Source organism: Strix uralensis, chromosome Z (genome assembly GCF_047716275.1).
Source record: "Strix uralensis isolate ZFMK-TIS-50842 chromosome Z, bStrUra1, whole genome shotgun sequence".
NCBI lineage: Eukaryota > Metazoa > Chordata > Aves > Strigiformes > Strigidae > Strix > Strix uralensis.
In genome coordinates this window covers 54,800,396-54,822,699 of record NC_134012.1, presented here as the reverse complement: position 1 = coordinate 54,822,699, position 22,304 = coordinate 54,800,396, and the positions used below count along the sequence as shown (strand labels likewise).

The 22,304-nt window shown below is 50.1% G+C and overlaps 1 pseudogene; it reads right to left on the bottom strand.

The window, feature by feature from the left end:
* The window catches only part of LOC141938270 (hydrocephalus-inducing protein homolog), a 90,107-nt pseudogene extending 76,694 nt beyond the window's left edge, over positions 1-13,413 (bottom strand).
* Positions 13,414-22,304: the final 8,891 nt, after the last annotated feature.

Sequence of the window (22,304 nt, the reverse complement as noted above, 5' to 3'; positions counted from 1 at the left end):
TTGATTTCATTACAAGCTACCTCCAAACCCAAGGAAGACAGTAACATTACCGGTGATTGAATTGCCTCTTCTGTCCACTAAGATCTATTGCAGGTAAAAAAACAAAGGTCGTTTAATCTTCACATATATTATTTTTAGTAATGGTATAACAGCCAAAGTCAAGCAGTATAACCATTCCAGTAAACCCAGTCTGCTACAGTCAAAGCATCCAAGACTCCATCTCCGTGCTGAGAAATCCTGTGTGGAGTCAGCATCTCGCAAGCTCTGTATTTCCCTCTTTCACTGCACCTAGGCTCTATTTTCATGTCCTTGGATGGTCTTTGCACGTCCTATGGTAACTGGCCAATCTCACGCCTCGACGTAGTGTATGGGTACTACAGGGAGGGATGCAAGGGGGCTCGAGGCACTGTGCCTCGCAGGATCATTTCCTGAGCTTTCAGAGCTTGCTGGGGACATTCCTAAATGGATCTTATCTCGGACTGATCCCCTCTAGCCCCATAGCATGGCATAGCACAACGTCGGCAATGTCAGGAAAAGGCAGTGCTGCACTGAGATCTGCTTCCAGACACCATTTTCAACTCAAATGTACTGGAATGACATTTATCTCTGTGAATGTCATGGAGCAGAAACTCATTATCCTGCCTTAACAATGAGACAACAGGAAGAGACTTTCTCTATTTATACTATTATTATTTTTTATTACCATGCTATGCAGTTAAGAGCTGGGTATGGACATGCAGAGGGAGGAGAGGCACAAAGCCAGACTGCATAACAGGGAGTGCTTTGGTGGTTTTCTCCCTTCATGAAAAAGTGGTCAAAATGCAGCCATGCTTCTGGTAGAAACCATGGCAAGGGAGAGCTCCAAACAGGGAACAGCAGAAGGATGCTGAATTGGCCCCATGGCTTCACTTAAGAGCTCTTCCCTGGAGGGAAATGCACAACAGAAAACATCAAAGCCTTTAGATAAATGAGTAACAGACAGGGAACATCATCATGAAGTGACCAGATGAAAGAGCTGAGCTCTCAGTACTGAGGGGAAAGGTTAGGATTGGAGATGGGCTGAAAAATGCACTGAAGGTGAAGGCAAACAGGTTATGCTTGGTGCCACAGAGAAGGAAATCCAGAGAAAAGCTGCAAGGAAACATGATATGAGCAGCACGATGGACTAGGAAATGGTGGCATCTGCAGCTGACTTGTGAATGGGCAAGAGCCTGAATATGCTCAGGCCAGAACACAAGTTTAAATTGTTTAGATAGAGAATAAAGGATACAGAGGTCACCTGATGGATCTAAGCTTACACAGATCTCTCACTCCCTTCTACGCCACTAATCACCCTCCTCCTCCTCTCACATGCAAGCATGTGTTTTTAAATACTCTTTTAAGAGTATTTAAAAAGAAATCTGAATGAAAGTCAGGGCAACTTAATTAGAATAAAATGCTACTTATAGTCAAAGATTTAAATCATCTGTTTGAAATGTCAAAGTGGCTTTCAAAAGTTCACAATGAAATGGAAGAGATGGCAGATGTCATCAGCTGACAAAGGAAATCATACCAGCTTTCCATCCCTGTACACATCCAATCCAGTTGTTCAGAATATTTTTTTGTGTAGTTTGAAATAAAACGTTTGCAATGCTTCCCATTTCTTTATTGCAAATCAGGACTGAAATATTTAATTGCTGAAGTTCAGAAACTCTTAAAATCCATATCAAGCAGGATTCGACATGTGCTGTATCACTCAATAGAAGAGTTGGAGAGTACATTGCAAAAAGATGCTGGACTTCACTGAGTATTTATTTTGGTGGCAACAACTAGATCTGGAGATCCCAGAGGAAAACTGTGCAGTGATTTACAAGTTCCTGCCTACGTGTTTCCACAGGGAAAAGAAGAAGCCTCCTTAAATAGCATCCTAGAAGCCTGCTTAAATAGCCTTGACAAGCTTTGGTGGAAGCTCCTCTTAAACCCTCACGTTTCACAAGAGAGAAGTAAAGAGTAGCCTTTTGAGCCCTGTTTTCCTGGAGAAGAAGCTGAAGCAACTCAGGTGCACCAAGTCAGAGCGCTGGTCTTTGCTGCATTCTTGACCTCAGCTCCTACACCAAGACCTCCATGACCAAGCAACTCACCACGAATTACCAGCCAACTGAACCACTTTCCCTGCAGCTGCATCACCCTCTCCCATTCAGCAAACTGGGAAACCAGTGACTCTCTTCTGAGACCAAAAGGAGCAGGACAGGCTGTTCACAACACAACTCATGTCAGGCGTTTGATTCGGGACCATCGGAACACCATGTGCCTGCAGCCTCCCAGAGCGTGGGTGTCTTTGGCCGACACTGGTATGTAACCGTTTCAGAAGGTACTCAGGATCAGGAGGTTGCAAGCTGGATCCTTACAGATTCGAGCACTCTCCAGGAAATCTGGGAGAGAGAAAGCTCTAGAAGAAAAGGCCCCCAACTCATGCACCAGACACTTGCTGCATTTTTTGCCTGTGCCCTCATTAGCATGCTGCTTTGGGGCTGTGGTGCAGTTCTGAAGCCAGTGTCTGCTCATCTCCACCTAAAAGCTCATTCTACTTAATATTTGGTCCCAGGGACCAGTCCAAACCTACTGGAAAACAAAGTTCCTGGACCACACAGTGTTCTTGTCAGGGCCTCAATACCAATTACTTTGATCTATGATCTCTAATGGCACTTGCAAATAAAGACACAGCTGCTGGTAAATTCTTAAATGTCTCTCTCACCAGCTCACAGCTTGCCCATTTCTTAACACTGCATTTGGTCTACAGGAACTGAGCTCCTAGAGCTGTCGCCTGCCACGCAGCATCTTACACAGCCCACGGGCAGCCAGGTTGCCTTCCTTTGTTTGCTCTTTCAATCTAACAGAATCACTCTTGAAAGATGCTGTGTCAGAGACACCACTGCAGTACAAAACCTCGCTGCAGCATGCAGAGTTTTATCAAAGGTTGCATCACGCGTTTGTTTGTTTTTTTTTTTTCTTTTCGTCTAGGTTGGAAAAGACCTTGAAGATCATCCAGTCCAACCATTAACCTAACATTGACAGTTCCCAACTACACCATATCCCTAAGTGCTATGTCAACCCGACTCTTGAACACCTCCAGGGATGAGGACTCCACCACTGCCCTGGGCAGCCCATTCCAACGCCTAACACACTTAAAACACTATAAGCAACAGCAAACCCCACGTGTCCTGCCCGTTTCCAGCTACGGCTGCAATACAGCAGCTCAGATGCTCTGGTTCCTTGTTGTTAACTGTTTACCAACCACGTTATCATGCAACAGTGTTTTACACAAAGAAGACGAGTTCCTTTACCTCTCAGTGCTGATGCGGTAGCGAGCCTCCCGGTTACCGATGTTGCGAACCAGCAGAGTTTTCTGGGAGCTGTACTTGACTGGACAGACGGAGAAGTTCAGCTGGTCAGGGAAGTCCAGGATAGCTCGGGCACCTATAGCTCAGATTGGCACAATAAACTTTTCCCTTTCTGTGATGCAGGTGAGCTGGCAGAAATAATCCTGCAGGGAAAGAAACAATCTCAGCACAGTGCATTCAGTAGCATCCCATGGCAGAAGAAAAACTGCTGTTTTCTATGACTCTAACAGTAGCATCCAGCAATGTCAAAGTACTTTTTACCTTAGCGACCTTTCATTCCTGCAGCATGACTTGAACAGGGCTGTTAACTTGCAAAGAAGAACCAATCCCATTGATTCACCTGCTTTCACAGCAAGCTGGCAGAACCAGACAAAATTATCTGATACTTTGATTCGGAGGCACCAAAATAGAGCAATTTCATGTAAGGGATTCCAGTAGTAACAAGAACCCGCTTCGATCACCACCGCAGATGATCAAAGGCTCCACTAAGCACCCAGCTGTGCCACAGCACTAACTCCAATCCCAGCAACGCAGCGACTTCACTGACACTGGCCAGGGGATGCTCAGGTGCATTTTCAAAAGGACTTTGCCACAGGCACAACCAACACACAGTCTTTGGTGAAATATTTAACAAGCTGGACAAGGGAATTGTTTTAATCTCAGGTGAGCGTAGGGTAAGTGTGTATTTCCCACCCCTTCCCAGAGCATTATAGGGACAAGGCTGGGGACACACACCCTTAAAAAGCTATCTGATCTATTTCCCCACCCCAGAACTGGCTCAGCTCTACACCCAAACTACTCTTGCAAGATGTCTGACAAGTACTTAAAAGCACTAACAATTCCACCCCTGCGCTCAGCAGCCTATTCCAGCTCTACCCTAGACTTAAGAGTTCTTCCTGTGTCTAATCTCAGCTTCCCTTTCCAGCTCACCTAGCCTCAGGGGACATGGGAAATAGCTTTGCTTCCTCTCTGCTGCAGGGTTGATGCCTTGTCAGCATGCCTACCTGACATGCAGGTGGTAGCAGGAGCTGCAGATGGGAGACACTGGGACAGCCCTGCCAGAGCAAACTCCACTGTGCTACTCCCCGGCATTGGCTTGTTCACAAAAGAGACAGACAGTTCCCCCAGCTGTCTGGCGTTTAGCAGTAGGAAGGCAAATCAAATCACCCAAATCATTTCACTGTAGGGAGGAGCAGATCCATCTCCAGATGGACGGTGTGCCATTGCAGGGCTGCAAGTATCCCCTTGCCCCCGCTGAAATCACTGGTAAAACTGTTGCAGTAGGGCCAGGAGCCATTACCTCCAGCAGCTCTCTTATCCATGAGTTGATGGAACCTCTGCATCTTATCACTCGCCTGCTGTCCTGATCTTTTTTCCTCGGTGCTTTGAAGCCGTCTGATATTTTTATCATTGTTGAAGCAGCAAGCAGATAATTTGATTTAGGAATTGCACACAACAAACTCTTAACCAGAACAGATTCAGATTCCTCTGTGCTTGGGATTTCCTGCTCTCCCACACCCGCCCCCTCCAAGCCTGGAAGGGACCTAAGGCAGCCAGAGGAGGCACAGACACAGAGCTACTGCTTTAACACAACAACTAACACCCAGCACTACCCACCAGCTGGGGTTTAAGGTTGCTGTAACAGATGTTGTCACAGCCAAGATGTAAAAAGAATAAAGAAGGATCTTCTTCCCTAGACATATCAAATATTCACACTGGACCTTGCAGAAGGGCTTTTGCTTCTCGTATTTGGAAGGTAAAATACCAGGAAGGGAACTGCAGCAAACGTCCTACAGAACTGAGTATCACATTTCAGGAGAGTGTTTCATCTTCAGCAAGTCTTTCTGAATTAGCAATTTTGTACTCAATCCTGCAGCCTAAGCCATCTAAAATAAAAGGGATGGGCAGCCCATGGGAATTTAAAGCACCTACTATCTGAGTACCCCACCCTGCCATTTTCCTACTGTTCCACATGCATCTTCCCTCGCGAACGCTCAAGGAAGCGCAGGGAGGGAAAGCACAGCCCGTCAGTCCCTGCTGCAGCAGCTAACAGCATCCTGCAGTGCCAAGAGGGGACCAGCTGCAGACTGCCCGACCACAGCCTGGAGCAGACCCCACAGCAGGCTGTGGGCTATAACCAGTGCGTAAAAACCGCAATGACTTCAGACATAATGTTCCGCTGTCTCGCTACCGTGTCCAACACGCTAGGCATTAAGGTGACTCCAGTTTTCAAAGGTGGCGGTCCCCACTCGATCAGGCTCACTTTGGGTCTTCCAAATAACAGATCTCTGTACCTACCGTTAGTGGAGCAAACCCATAATCACACAGCACTGGACAGATACCAGAAACCAACACCTTGGGAGGCCGCCCCACCACAGACGGAAGACTCTCTTATCTCTGAAACCAGCAGACATGACATTAAATGTTCCATCACTGAAGGATAAAAATGGCCTGAAACACATAAGAGACTCCAGCCTATGAGAGCATAATCTTCACCATGGGGAAAGCGTTTCCCCCCGTTCTAGATCCAGGGCAACCCCACTGGAACCAGGACAGTCCTCAAAACCCACAGCAGATGCCCTGTTCTGAATCCAGCCCAGCAGGTTCAGCTTCCACTGAAGGCACCAACCTCTCTGGACCTCCAGTCTCACCTTGTTCTCCTCAGGGTTGAACTGGATGCGGAAAGTTGAACACATGCCAGGTGCTACCTTACAGCACACATCACCGGGGCTGGTGAACTTGAAGTAAGACGACGTCTCCAAGACAACCTTCACCAGCTGAGAAACCTGCAGGAAAGACAGGAAACTATGATTTTGCCACTCATATGGAAACATGAGGAGAAAATACCTGGCCATGCCCTGGGGACATCCTGCCTTAACCACCTTTCCAAAGCACTTTTAACTCTTGAGGTTGTCACAACCCAGACTGGAAGCCCAGGAAGTCGCAACAGTTCCGTGATCCCCTTGGGTTAAATTAAGGTGAAACGACACCAAATGACCGGTTAAAATGTTTTACTTGCAGTAGAAAACAATTTAAACTTGGAAAAGAATAATAAACAATGTGATCTCTTATAAATCTGTAAGAAATAAAAGAAAGGAAAGAAATAGAAAGGTGAGAAAGAGAGTCAAAGAAATCTGGATCAGCACCCCTGGATCCAGAGTTGTCTCAGGTCCGACCATCTTGGGTGGTGGGTGCACACACAGCAAAGTTTCAGTTTCATCTTATCAGCTGATTAACATACTTCTGCTTCTGGGGCAGAAATGCTCACCTCTCGTCAGGCCTTGTCGCCTCTTCAATGGTGAAGGCACGAAGTCGTTAGCAAGGCAAGCATGGTGTCTGGCTTACGCAATAGAGCCACACAGTACCGGGCTTACACAGTGTAGACAGTGATTAGCGGTCTTTGTGCTTGAGGGGAAACTTTTGGTTTCACTCAGTTTCCCCGCTCTGAGGCCCACATAAGTAGTTTGTCAATACAACTGCAAGGGAGTGGGGGGTGCAGCCTTCCATACACTCCCGCTCCCTCGGGTGACATTCCTTAGACTAATCACAAAGGCCACAGCTTGTCCTGGAGGTTTTCTGGGTCGATGAATGTTTGAGGCATCAATTCCTTCAGTTCCTTACAGAGGTACATTCACCTAATACACCAGGATGGAATCCATCCTGCCAGGGCAAAACAGCTCTAGGCCAGAGGCAGTAGGGCAACGCCCTGCTGTGAAGGAATCACCGAGCAGGTGAGACACCAGCAGCACCGAGCGATAATACCTGAATCAAGTCCACATATCAACCAGCCCAAAGAACCTGCGGGCTTCTGCCTGCACACACCCAAGCAGTCATGCCTCTGGAGGGGGATGAAAGACCTGAAGGCAAAACAGTACCTGTTATACTGGGGGGAGGAAGAAATTCACTACTGACATACTGGGTTTGAGTGGGGCAGTCAAGCTGCAGTGCTACAGTCATGCAGGCAGACCAGCAAGAGGAGGAGACCACAGACACTGTGGCCTTACTGGGAATAAAAGGAAACCTGAAGAGCAAAACGAGGAACATAGAAAGACAAGGAGACAAGAAACAAGGAGATGGCTAAGGGAATTTAAAGGGGGGTGTAAAGAAGCAAGGGAGAAGCCCAATACACTACAAGGAAAGTCTGATGCAGAAGATGAGAGCGGTCAACTTGCCAAAATGATGGAAAGCCAGACAACCCCCCAGGCTGGGCCTATCAATTATGGGCTTCAGAGGCATTTTCTGCCTTGAGATACATGACCAGCACTGACTCACAGTGTGGTTTCATTATTAAAAGCCACTCTCGGCTCTCTGGAGGCTCTTGCTGCCTGGTGCCTGTAGCCAGGCAGCTCCCAGTGCAGGCAAGGCAGATTTCTGGGAATTCCTCCCCACACCCAGGAGTCCAGGCAGGCACCTTGCTGCAAGTTTCTGCCCTCTGGGATACCACAAGCACAGACACAGCAAATGGGTGTTTTCTAGCACACTGATATCAATCCCTGAGCACCAAATCTCATCTCAGAAAGTCTAAAACAGGCAATTTTGACTGACAGGCAGCTTCGCTGATAAACAACAAACGCACGTGAGGCTTGGAAAAAATGGAGGTTCATTCTTCACCACCCGCTCGAGCCTGATAACCCATGGCCAAGGCAGTCCTGAAGTCTCCAAACGCCCTTTGCTCCCAGCAGTGCCCTGGGACAGCGAGTTCCAGGAGCCAATTTCACACTGCAGACAAACATTTTGGTCACCAAGTCACTTGGGAGATGAGCTAAGACCTTCAGCAAAAGCCACCCAGAACATCGCTGAGGGTGGTGAGGAGCAGCCTGAAGACAGAAAAGCAATTTTACAACACACAGGGAAGAGCAGTAACTATACAGCAAAGCACTTCTGTATTTGCATGATTACAGAGCCTCTATCTGGAATATATACTTTGCTGTCAGCTGGATTTTTATGGATCAGACAACCTCAGGCTACCATGCAGTATAGGTCAGTGTGATTTGGAGGAATCTGTGAAACTGGTGAGAAAACTTTGAGACAGAGTACAATGTTGCTGGACATCACCAAAAGCCAACAAAATTAGAATATAACCACCTCTCTTGGGATTATCATCTCTATGTTTGTATACTTAAATATGCCAAGGATTTTCCTTAAAGCTGATCTTACTTTCACACCAGAGCTGTCCAATGGCTGAGGTCTTACTAGCTTCAAAACTAACTCCTTTTGGAAAAAATCAACAGCTCACACATTGCCTCCCCTTTACAGGGCATAAAAATCACAAGGTGCAGCTGTACAAGTTTATTATTTTTTACTGGGAATAGCAGACATGTTGATGCAGATGTTCTTTTCCACTGGAGGAAGCATGAATAGAGCAAATTGACTGTTTGCCTGTTGGCTGGTACTTGGCAACGTCAAATACTTTGAAGTGCTGTCTGGATAACAGAGCAGCTGAAGCCAAAAGCCTTAATGGGAACAAAGCAGAGCTATAGGAAAAAAGAGAAGCTGAGGCACATTTTAATCAGGAAAGAGGATACCACAGCAAAGAGTGCCCAGAATCAGCGTGGACCCCATGAATGGTATCCCTTGGACAGGGGCACCCACGCTGCTCTTTCCAGTATTCCCAAGCTAAACGCCAGGCCAGGAATGGCGCAGGACTCTCCAGGAACAACTGAGGGACCACCCTGCAACTGTCTTTGCCAAAGGGTCTTCCATTTCCAACCATGTCCCTGTCAAAACCTGTTATCTCAGAATACATTTTGACTTCTCTTGCTGTTCCCCCACCTGCAACATGCCCTGACAGCTTTTTTTGTCCACTTGTTTGTTTTCCAACAAGACTGGTAGATTTGGAGGGGGGGTTAATTCACGTGCTCTCACGTACACTTCCACCTGCCCATCCTGCCCTCCTCTCACGTACACATCTTACTCTTTATTACAGAACAGTATCTTTAATTACACCTTTCTTTTTCTGAACATTCTCTGCTTCCAGCACACTTACTCTTACGTGTCAAGAGAAACCCTTGCATGTACAATGTTCTCTCCCAGAGCACCTTCCCACTCAGCTCCTTTCCTCCCTCCTGTCTTTTCCCACCAGCTGCTCTTGGCACATGCCTCATTCAAGCAAACGTTTCCCCTGCCGAAATTCAAAAGGTCTCAATTTTCCTCCTTACAGTGCAACAACATTGCTGGCATTTTTCAACTTCTCCCTTCTCAACTTTCCCGGGAAATCTCAAAACGATCACAATTTTTTCAAGTGAAGGTGGAGACCTTCAAGAGAACATTACTCTGGATGTGCTGTGGTTCTCCAAAGGGAAAGCAGAGAGCCACGTTGCTTAGAAAAACCTGAGCAGAACTGCATTAAGCTTAGCAGGAGCCTAAAGTGGCACCTAAAGGCCTCCCACTGCTTCTGCTAAATCAGTCCGTTTCCCCTGCTGCTTCAAAACACCCTTCCTGGAGTGCTAATGCCACTAACCATAACTTCCTCCAGCATGGAGAAGGCTCAAGCCCTGGGCTTTGACAGTGAGCTGCACAGAGGCAGCTAAACAGGCTGTGAGAGGCAGAGGTGTCCTGCCAGAAACCGAGATTAACCAGGGAGCCACCAGCACATGGTGCACACTCGAGGTAAAGCAGGAGAGCAGAAAGAACGTACAACCCTCAACATTCCCATCAATCCAGGGCTTTCAAGGGGAAGGACGCTGACTAGAAAAGCTCCTTTGAGTTAGATACCACCAATGCACAGCCAAAATCAGGGGGAGGATTCCCAGCATGGGAAGATTTCCACCGTCTTGCAAAATAAAGGTGGTGAGACATTTTATTCTGGATGTGCTGTGCTGCAGCAGGTAACTTGTTATGCTCTAAACCACAGGAATTACACTGCTCTCCTCTTCCAGCACAGTGTTAAAGCTCCGCATCCCAGCACTTACCTTGTCAGTGTTCCTCAGAATCAGTGGCACTTCGTAGACCTCGACGGGGACGTAGTTCTGAAATACCACCTCTGAAGGAAAAGGCTGAAACAAGCTCTGCTCCAGGTCAACTGCTGAGAACTGGAGAGGCAAGACAGAGCGGTGAGAGGAGGGTCAGCTGCTGGGAGAAAGATTCATGAAAGAACCCTACCGATCTCCAGTGGAGTACAGTCTCTTGGTGAGTACGTCCACGTGGCTCACGCTAGGGAAACAGCCCCCCACCTGTGTTCTGAGCTGATCAAAAGTTTCTGGACCACACTGAGCAGGCTCAAGCTAAGAAGCTCTTTTGGCGGGTGTTCCTCCAGGTTTCCTTCTCCAGAATGCAAGGCAGTGCTTACTGCCAGCAGAGCCCTGTGCTAACGTGGTCACACAGCTCCAGAGCACTTCCTGGAAGAGCCACGAGCACTCACGGAGCAAGCGAAACCCAAGAATTTACATGAGACTCCATGGGAAACAATTTTGGGATGATCTTTACTCTGAGACAGAGAGACCGAGTCCCACACATCCCTAAATACCTTTTTGATAGAGAGCCTAGAAACCACTTAGAAGACCACACTCCCAGAGGAGGTAAGGCTAAAAAGAAAGTAACACAGTAGTTGGGAAAAAGACAAAGGAGGTGAATGCTGGATAGTGGTAAGGTTTAGCTCTTTTCTCAGCATTACTGGGCAACTTGAGTAAGACTGGACTTGGTATCTCCTTTATCCACAGGCTTTAAATAGATGCTTTATTGTATTCCATTATTGCCATTTCATTTAATACCACCGCAGAAGCACGTCTGAAAATATACACAAACCGCAAATGTTCACAGAGCAGAGGCAATACTTGAGAAAATTCCTCCCTGCTTTGTCTCCCCTCTCCCAGCTGCACTGTTCCCACTCAAAAGACCCAGGCAGGCCTCCTGCTGCTCCACAGGAGCCACGCTCACACGGCAGCTCGTGCCTGCAGCACGCTGCCAGTTATGTGTGCGCTCATCTGATGCGTTCCAAACCTCCTGTGCTGCCTAGGGCAATCCTTAACCAATTGGTTACAGGTCTCTTGCTGCCAATTTTCCACTCAACAGCCTACCTCAGCGATCCACTCATTTGGACTATGTGCTACAGTGAGCAGTCCTGTGAGAAAAGCAGCTTAAACATACATCTAAGTGATCCAGAGAACGCACTTCCACTCCCCTCTGCCCAGGGCAATTCCCCTGTATATCTGGCAGCCTGCAAAATCTAACACCCTGTAAAGGTCCCACACATTGTTCCAACCCAAAACATTAATGCACTTGGTTTTGTTAAATCTTAAGTAATTACTATAGGCCCTCAGCCTTCAAAGGCCAATGCTGCCACCGTTGAGGGAGTCTCATGACCCCAAGCATTTGACAGTGACTACACCAAAGCACGAGGTGGCTATTTCACCAGGAGGATGGAAAATGGCAAGCTCGGGCCCTTGTGGCCTGCCCCAGCCTTCCCCCAGTATCAGCTAAACTCCAGCAAAACCCACCAACTTCAGCAGAGGTTATTGATATTGACTTAGCACAGATCAGGACTTCCAACCTCTCACCAGGGAAAAACGTTCTACGTTTCCCCAGCAGAAGGAACTCCACCACCACCAGCAGTTTGAAAAGACAACAGGCCCTAGTCACTGAGGTATTCAGATGAGCCGGAGGCACTCCTGTCACAAACACACACCCTCTTCAAATGTCACATCAAACAGCAAGGAAAAGGACAGGAAAATGCTACCTTGTGATGGGAGGTTTCACCCATGTCTAGAAGCTGGGCAATCCGGGGCCACCTCATCTCTCGGGTGCTGGCCAGCCTCTGCTTGGTGGTAAGAGACATCTCCTTCAGGAAGGCAGAGGGAGTCAGCTGAAACGCAAAACACCAGCAAGAGCTACAGAAATGCCTTTCTGCAGAAAGACTTTTCTCGTTCAAGTGCCACTGATGAGTAATTTGTGATCACAGCCACTAGGATAGTCCTGGAAGTCCCGTAAATTACCTGCTGAAATATTTAACATCAGTAAATTAATGATATAGAGCGGAATACACACGCTCTAAGCAAGTGGCTCTGTCCCATTAGCTTCTCCTTCATGAGATGATGTGACATGTTTGGGGATTTCTGCTCTTCGGGTATTTGTACTCTCTTGAGTTTTGCTGGATTGAGCCAGAGACCTCTGGAGAGAGCGGGGAGGAGATATCAGAAATCCCCTAACTTCACCCTTGCACAGTGCTCACAACCAACACACAGGTGGAGATGGCACTGCTGGATGAGTCAGAGGAAAGCAGAAAAGCAGCGTTGTGCCAAGACTGAGGTGGAGAGGAATGGGTCCAAGTTTTCATTATTTCTTTTCCATTAGCACTTGTTTTCTCTCTGTTCTGGCCTCACAGACCCCTCCACAGAAGGATACAGAGATGTCTCCTTGACAGAGCCTCAGCACTGGGTCGCCTCCAGTGAAGGGAGCTCCAGCCAGCAAAGGGGACAGTTGTGGATGGGAAGGAGGAATCGCCCTGGATCCACTGCTGTTTGCAGGGCTGCATCTGTGATCCACACAGGACACGAGATACCATGAAACAACTCTTTTGGAAGCTATTCTATCTGGAACCAGCCGTGTCCTGTCAAGACTCCAGGCGGTTTGAGCAGCCTACCACATGCCCAGCTGCCCAGCGGTGTGGCCAGGGCAGCACTGGCAGGTATGCCCACGTGACAGAAGATGTTACTGCCCACATAGCAAAGAGGACGGACGGAAGCACATGTTTGTGCTTCAGCTGTTCCCGTGCAATGCCCAGTACATTCCTTTATCTCAGCTCCGCTGGCACGTTCGGGCAAGACCCTGGACTTTATCCTGAAGCAACACAGTCCACCCCCCACTGCACCATGACAGCCCCCTCCAACAGAAGCACGGCAGCAAAGAGTTGGGGAGGTAGTGCCTGGCTCCACAGCACCCTGACAACGGGAGGGGAAGGCAGAGGAGGGACAGGGGCAGCTTCCAGCCTTAACCCAGCTCCTACCCGGCCCCCAGCAGGTACTTACAGTCACACGCTGCTCTGCCTCTCTGACCAGCTTCGGATAACAACGTACTGTCACCTTACTCTGGAGTCCATCAGCCGTTTTGGAGGATCCCATGGACCGATGAATCTTGCCAGTGGCCATGACTAGGCAAACCTGGAAGGAGTAACAATGAGACTTTGAAAATCCAGAATCCCATTCACAGCAGACCCAAAGGATACACCTGTGTCTCCAGGCTGTGGCATCCTTCCTACGTGGAGAACATAAGGCCGTCCCACACTGTTTCGTGATTAGACCATATTTAAGTGGCAGAGTTAAGATTCATAGAAGTAAAACTCCATAAAAATATTCCCTGAGACAAAAAAGCCTTTTGCTGTGGGTGCAGTCCCACGAGCCACAACTATATCTTTTCATGAACTTTATCTGTCAGCTGACAGTGAGATCCACCAAGGGTCCTTTCCAAGGGTCTGATGGAGAGTCCCCAGCTCCACATACTATCATTTACTGTGGCAGCTCCTGCCTTAAGTCTTTACAGTACCATTTTCCCCTTCCCAGCATCCGATCTCTGCTATACTGGCTTGGCAACTTTGCATCTCCTTTTTTATTTACTCTTTTTCTGACATCTGGACCACATTTAATAGAATCGTTTAGGCTGGAAAAGACCTTTCAGATCATCGAGTGCAGCTGTAGACCTAGCACTGCCAAGCCCATCACTCCTTTCCCTGGATGTACGCAAGAACTGCTGCTCAGAAAATCCCTATGGATTTCAAATGCAGGACCGAGGGCCCCCTGCCCCGGGCGCCACCCTGCCCCAGGCACCCCCCTCTTGCACAAGGGATGCCCCCAGCCCTGCGGCATGGGGCAGGGGGTGTCACACCCCCCCCCCCCCCCCCCCGCCCCGAGCTCCCCTGCACCCCGTGTCCCTGCTCCGCCCTGCTCCCAAGCCCCCCCTGCCCGCCCGCGGCTGAGCCTCCCGGCAGCACCGGCGCCCAGAGCCGCCCTCCGGCTTTCGGCCAGGGAGGGGATGCAGCCACCACCCCCCCCAGCATCCCCCACCTCTCCCTCTCTGGGGAACACCGAGGGGGGCAACAGAGCCTCCAAAGCCACTCACACACAACCCACAGTGGTGCCAGCACCCCCCTCCAAAAGGATGAGCTGCTTCCCTCTCCCCACGCTTGGTCCTAACCCGGATCCCAGTTCCACCAGCTCAGCTGCTTTGCTGCCACCTCACACCTCCCAGCCCGCCCGCAGCAGGGCTCTGGCACGGGCCCACACTGATGCACAAACAGCACAACCACCCCTGTCCTTCTCGGGGACGCCCTGTCATAAATTAACCCTGCGAAGCGCAGCCCGACAGGCACAGCACTAACTCCTGACTGAACCCCGGCTCCCCCCACGCCCTCACCCAGCAGCTCCACCCCCTGGGCTCCGCTCAGCAGATGCATCGCACCCCAGTGCCTCTGCCCAGTGCCCTTGTGCAGGGGCTGGCATGGGGCTAAGGGGAGGTCAGGCCTTGCTGAGCTTGGCTCAAATCCCTCGTGTTCATTCCAAGGCCAGAGATGCTTCTGCAACCAGCAAAACTGGACGGCTTGGCTGGCTGGCCAGAGCACAGCGGAAAACGAGCCACGGTCGAGCCACAAACACACACCAGGGCCTGCTGGCACTTCTCACCTTCCCCCCGCTTCCACTACTTTTGGAACCCCATTTACTGGGATTATGAACTAAACCGCTATTAATATCCAAACTGTCCTTTATTACTCTTTAAATTTTTTTGGTGGGAACAGAAGGAAGGTAAACATCACTTAGCTGCTTCACTTCACGAGAGCAGCTGACCCGACGTGACTTCGTGCCTGACCTTACTAAGTGCTCAGAATATTATGAACAGCCTCAAACCCACGGATCGCTGCTGCTCCGAGTGTCAACAAAATCAGAACACTTTCCTGCTTGGCAAACCAACAAAAATCAAAGATAAACATCTACATTTACTAAGCACTACTCTGGACTAGAAATAATTTTCCCTCCCTTTCTGGCTAACTGGACCAAGGAACAGATGGATTTGCCCACTTATTTTCTGGGACTTGAAAGACCAGCGCCCTCAAACACAGCTCTACTCTAAAATTTTTTGCATCCTGACATTGAGTAAAATCACAGATCATATTCCCTCCTGCTTCCTCTGTTCCACATCATCTATGCAAAGATTAACATTCTCTTCCCCTCAACTTTTACACACAGCCTGCAAGCAAGGCAGTAACTTCACTCCTTCCCTCCCCCCAAAACAGCTGCAGCGTTGTACATGTCCGAGGTACTGGGCCCTTTACAGTTTCAGGAAAGGACAAGGTTGTCGGTTCCTTTTGTGTTTGCAAGAAACCCCAGAGCACAGCCCTGTCCTATGGACACAAGGCCATGCTGCAGCAAGAGCTGGGATTAAAGGCCTTCAGGGCCCGGGAGCTTGGCAAAAGCTGTGCTGAGGAAGAAGCTGATGTGAGCACTTCGATACGGCCCTCAGGCACCCAAATCCCTTTGTGCATGTGTCCAACAGCTTCCCTTGGTAAAATAAAACTGAACAGAGCTCTGATGAGACTGTGCTGACAGGGACGGGAAATTAAGAATAAACAGCAAAGTGCTTAAAGGACATGAAGAACAAAAAGGCAAGTTCCATGTAGAGGCACAGCTCCGTGCCTGTACAGATCCTGTGGCTGTCACTGTGCCCCGTGCCAGAGCTCTTGTTTCAAGGGACCCCACGTCACTCGTGCTGGAGCAGCAGCACCAGCCTCAGAGCTGTCGGATACCAACTGATCGCCCTCCAAACTTAAAGGCTGGGGATAGATGGGCACACTCTGCCCTACAATACACTGCACCCAGCGGCTCTGGTGTCTGGTGTCTGAACCTTGCTTCACTATGCACAATAAAGCCTCTGCTTTCTTCCTTACGCAAAGATCAACCATCTCCCTCTGGAGTAGTTGGTTAATTTGCCTTCCTATTACACTTTGCTGGAAGAGGAATAGAGGAGATCTGTTACAAGTGAGACACAGGATGCTGTTGAAAAATTTTGTTCAGTTACATCATCTTGCCCTGTTCAGGCTTAAGTAGAAAGGTCACATTTCTTGCCTAGAATTCACCTGATTAGCTATAATTATCACATAAACAGCATCTCAAGGGATCCAGGAAAGGAGGAGGATTTCCAGGACTAATCTCTTGCCCCTCCAGCCCACAGCTAAGTGGCTGAGTGCTTTCTAAATCAAGTCTCGCTACCCAGGAAGCCTCACCCGTCACCTCTGAAATTCAGTCCCTCTGAATTTTATCACTTTGGTACTGTCATCCCGCAATTTATTACAAAAGCTCTACCATAGTTGAGAGAATGAATAGGAGCCCAGTGTTACACCTTCCTGTTATTTAATGAACTTCAGCTGTCCGCTGACAGTGAGATGCACCAAGGGTCCCTTCCAAGGGTCTGCTGGAGAGTCCCCAGCTCCACATACTATGGAGCTCCACATACTATGGAGCTCCCGCCTTAGGTATTTACAGCACCATTTTCCCCTTCCCAGCATCCGATCTCTTGCTATCCTGGCTTGGCAACTTTGCATCTCCCTTTTTATTTATGCTTTTACTGGCATCTGGACCACATTTCATAGAATCATTTAGGCTGGAAAAGACCTTTAAGATCATCAAGTGCAACTGTAGACCTAGCACTGCCAAGCCCACTGCTCCTTTCCCTGGATGTACGCAGGAACTGCTGCTCAGAAAATCCCTATGGATTTTAAATGCAGGGAAAGGACAGGGAGGGGGAGTTGGCTTTGCAGTCCCTCCCAGCTAGGCCACCTGCTGCATTTTTCATCCTCAGCCTCCACAGCATTTTCTAGACAGAGCAAGAATAATCTAAGCCCTCATGTACACACCACGCAAAACAGATTCCAGGCCAAAACAGCCCAAAGGCCGTGTGTAAACCAAGGCGGGCAAGGCCAGCGGCAGCAAGGCAGGCAGCCCCCCTCCCTCCACGTTTCACCCACAGCCCGGGTGCACTCACAGCCGCAGCCCCAGGGAAGAAAGGGAGACAGGCCGGCACTTTCTCTCTCTGGGAGCAAAGCTTGCTCCCTGCCCAGCTCCGCTTGGGGGGAGAAGAGGCTCCAGCTCCCAGCCCCTGACAGGGAAAGTGCTTCATCCTCCAGGTGCCTCTCGCCCAGCACAAGAGCCCCCCCTGCCCTGTGCTCCGGGGCCAACCTCCCCCCTCAGACCCTCCCCAGACCAGCGGCTGCCGTGCAGGGACACAGATCCCACAGGAGGGCGAGCACAGCCCACGGCCAGCAGAGGTTGGGCAGGACCGTGGGCCCCCTGCCCCGGGCACCACCCTGCCCCAGGCACCCCACTCTTGCACAAGGGATGCCCCCAGCCCTGCGGCATGGGGCAGGGGGTGTCACCACCCCCCCCGAGTTCCCCCGCAGCCCCGGTCCCTGCTCAGCCTCGCTCCCAAGACCCCCCTGCCCATGGGTGAGCCTCCTGGCAGCACCGGCACCCAGAGCCGCCCTTCGGCTTTCGGTCGGGGAGGGGACGCAGCCACCCCCCCCCCCCCAGGATCCCTCACCTCTCTCACTGCGCAAGGGCCACGGGGACACACTCACGGGAGGATCCCCAATGCCAGACAGGCTGTTGCCCCCATTTCCAGGGCAACTGGGCATCCTGGCTGGCCCCCAAACTGCCATGGCAACAGCGGTGATGTGCCGGGGGTGGGGGGAGGCGGGTATCTCCGGGACACGGAGGCAGAGGGGACAGGGATGCTCAACGCCCAAAGCCCCCAGTGAGCACAGCAAGCAGGTCCTGAAACTGCCTCCAGCACACCCGCCAAGCTCCAGCACAGCTGCAGCCCTGGGTGCATTACCCCGGCACGGGGCAGCGGCTACAGCCAGTCCCTTGCTGACCCTGCTCCGCTCTCTGACCCAGTCCTGGGCCTCACCATGCCTGGAGATGGAAAACTCCTCAGACAATCCCCCCTTTCACAGAGCTCCCTGCCCAGGTACACGGGTGCAGCTGAGACAGGGAAGTCGAAGGAGGACCAAGTCTCTTCCGGGCTTCTTCCCATTGACCGGGCTTATCAGTTCCAAGAAGGCTTGCAAGCCAGCCACAAAAGGAAGCATCAGCCACTACCCCTAGGGGAGACCCACGCTTTCAAAAAGAGAGCCCAGAAGCTGAAATTTCACCACCGTGGATGCTCAGGACCATGGAGTCAGAGGAGGGACGGGGTTTATATCGCTGCCCCCTCTCCATTCCTGGGGTTGGACATACCCACCTCTGCTCCCTCAGGGACCAACAAGCCCCTCTTCCCTTGCCAACACTCCCTCTGCCCCATGAGCTCCCCTCTGCTTTCCTGCACAATATCCAACTGTTACCAGTAAGCTCAGCTTGGAGCCATCACTCCCAGCTCACACTTGGCTCTCAGCTGGCTGCCTGCATTTCTGACTCCAAGAGGACACATGTGGAGCAGCCCAGGGCATGGAGGGAGGATCACACTGGCACACAGCCCAGCACAGAAGCAAGCCAGCCCCCTCAGCACTTCACACAAGCCACCCTCCTCCATCCTAGCAGGGTCTGACCAAAGCAGGCTGCTGGCCCTGCTCTCTTCAGAGGCACAGGGAACTGTTGGTTCACACAGGGAGCTGCTCTACAGGGCTGAAAATCCTTCCCCCATCCCCTGGGAAATGCTACTGACAGCTCTCATCCTCCTGCAGAAACACACGAGAGTACAGCCAAGGCCAGCAGCAGGTGTGTGGCATTACTAACCTCTCTCTTGCTGCAGTGCCAGAAGGACACAGGGCACCATCAGCCTGCGTCCCCCCACAGCCCTGCTGCAGACTCTGAGACAAAGCCCCAGCACAGGCACTGCCCAGCTGCTGGACACCAGGACCAGAGCCCCTGGGGGGTGACACAGGCACATCAGAAACGTCTTTCCTGGCATCAGTGCTGCACTCACCAGATCGAACCCACAGAGTAACTGGGCACAGCTGGTGTCTTGCAGAGGACATGGAGCTGCAGCAAAGACAAAGACAAGGGCTGCAGTGAGGACCAAGGGAGAGGAGGGCAGTGCTGGCACAGACAGCTTACACCATCCATGGGAGCATTCCCTTCCCCCGTTTTAACCCATGAAGGAAGAACTCCAGCGCTCAACGAAGGGACTGACTGCGACACTCAAACCGTTTTAGATGCTATCAGAAGGTTTCCTACCAAATAACTGCAGTGAGATCACTTACCCAGCTGCATCGTCACGAAGTCCCAAACATGAATTCCCAAATGGGCAGCCCATAATCCTCTCTAATCCAAGCAGGGTTTGTACTTGTTTTCTTCTGAGAAAGAAGGGAAATAAAGTTGGCTCCTTTCAGACATGTTTCTCCTGCCTTCCCCTGAGCAATGCAATCCCACATTGCAGGGGAGAACATTGATTTTTTTGGTAGCACACACCTCAACACACAGCCCTGGGTTTGCTTTCTCCCTTTCTATTCCCATGTTCGGAATCAATTTTTTTCCTCACTTTCTGTTTATTTTACATCTCACTTCCAAACCCTGAGCTGGTTCTCTACTCCTTTTCTAAATGAAGACAATATCTCAAACGTCTACATTTTGCACACCCTGACATTAGCGGTGCAACCACGAAATCCAAAAAGAGTAAACTCATTTTTCCCCACTGCTTTTTGAAACAAATCAAAGTCCTTGGCCCCAACAAATGTAATGCCTCCTAGGTTTTCCTTTTCTGTAATACTACGAAACCATTTAATCCAGCCAGCTGTCTTTGTGTAAATGCAGAAGAAAATTTACAAGCCTCAACAAGTTAATCACAGCTCAAGGGGAATCTCTGACATGGAGGTCAGCAAGGCAGTAACTGTGAGGCTGTGACTGCCAGGAGACAACACCACAGGAAGATGGGTCGATTCTGGATGGAGGTTCAGGCCTGACTCAGCAGGGTACTGCCCTTAGGCATCTCAGCCTAAACAAGAAAGTGGACAGTTGTCAAGGGCACTGATCACCAACACAGTTACAGGATGCTTCGATAGTTGTTCTGGGGCTCACTCTACCTTAATCCCAACTCTCCTGGCCTTGTGTTCCCTCTGGCAGCTAAAAGACACCTAAGTCCCCATCATATTGAGGGCAGAAACATGCTGCAGTACCAGTGCACTGTAGGGGCAGGGCTTAGTGGCCTTTCACAGTCACAGAGGCAGAGCAGGGGTCAGTCTCTCCTCCTCCACACCCAGCTCTTCTCCTCAGCTGGCAGGGTCCTGCCAGGGCATTCTCCATCCCACCCTGTGCCATGGGGCACCACAGGCTGGGGAGCACCAGGCCCTCCTCTCCTCCACCCAAGGAGGGCACAGAGCCTCCTTCAGAGCCCAAGCACATGGCAGCTCTCTACTACTGGGCATCTCATGCATTTAAAACCATGGCAATACCTGAGCACCCACAGCCCAGCAAGATCCTCCCATGGTCAGCTCCAAGGACCACGCTAAATACCACAAGTGGTCCTTCCCTCCAACTTCTCCAGGACAAGAAAAAAAAACAATGTGCTTTACCTGGTCCACCACAGCTTGGTTTGCATTTGCAGCTTCTGGCATCACTTGGCAGCTCCATTTGCAGTGGGACGGGTCTCCTTGGCTCCTGGTTTCACAGCAAATCGGTCATCCAAAGCCCCAGCAGGTCCAGTACCTCTCCTGCAGGGCGCTTTCAAACACCAACATCTGGTTCTGTGATTGGAAGCAAAGGAGAGGAAGATTAGAAAAAACAAGAGCTGTAAGTGGGACACTGGAAGGGACAAACCCAGCCCGTGACATGCATTTCAGCCTCAGCCCACAGGAGCCCCAGGCACAGTCACGGCAGCTACAAAGCACCACAGCGTGTTCAGAAGCAGTGCTGGGAAAGGAGCAGCTTGCTTTCTTTATGCCTTGTGAAGCACTGAAGGGACAAACTGGTCTCCTTGCCACTGCCAGGCCAGCGGGTGCAGCTCCCTGCAGCACACGGGCTGTGCCAAGAGGTGCTGGGGCAGCCTGAAGGCACCAGCTCTGCTGGGCGAGGAAGTTACAATGTGAACAGGCATCAAGAAAAAAGGCAAAGTGGAATGTGGTTTTACCTGCTCTGGGCAGTTGCCTTCATAGGCTTAATACAACCACGCAACAGCCACAATTGCTGAGTTTGAACTCAAGCAAAATCCCAAAGCAATTGCTGGATTTGTCAAATATTTGACTGCATTTGTATCCAAAAGTCTTTTGCCAAAAAAAAATGGGCATTTTGTTAAAGAACAGCCACACAGAGGCAGTCCTGGGCTGGAACCTGAGCCAGGGCTTTATGATTTTTAAACAGGGCACCTAGTGCACCCCACAAAAGAGCCTCTGCTCTCTGCCGTGGAAGTACTGTCAGACTCCACAGCTTTGACGTGATTGAGGTCTCCATGCTGACTCCCAGCACATCACATCCTGGCAGTGGGAGCAGAAGGGCAAGTTTTCATTTTCCACATAGAGATCGTCCAAGCTGAACTGTTAAACGAGCTCCTCAGGTTCTTCCTTTGAACCTCTTCCCACCCTTCACACATCCCAAGAACTACCATGAATCAAAGAGCCAGCAACAAAACCAGCCCCAAACATCTGCAGATTCTCCTTGAGAGAAACCTTCCCACTCGTGAAAAAACAGCTCTGTAATAAGCACACGGCCTCAAAAGCAGAGGGGAAAACCCTTCAAAACACAAAGCAGGAGTGGAGCCACTCGTGAAATCAGACTGGTTCATCAGAAATGCTGATCGGTCTGTGCAGGGAGCACCAAAGGCCTGAAAGAATGAATCTGCCAAGCCACTGATATCATTGAAAACAGCTAGGATTTTAGAAGACAAGACAGTAGCCACATTAAAAAAAAAAAAAAAAAAACAAAAGGAGGATAAAAAATTAAAAGATAGGCACCCCAGTGGGTCCAGAATCAGCCATGTTTGCATTTCAGTGACCACCAGCACAAACATCTCCGAGTT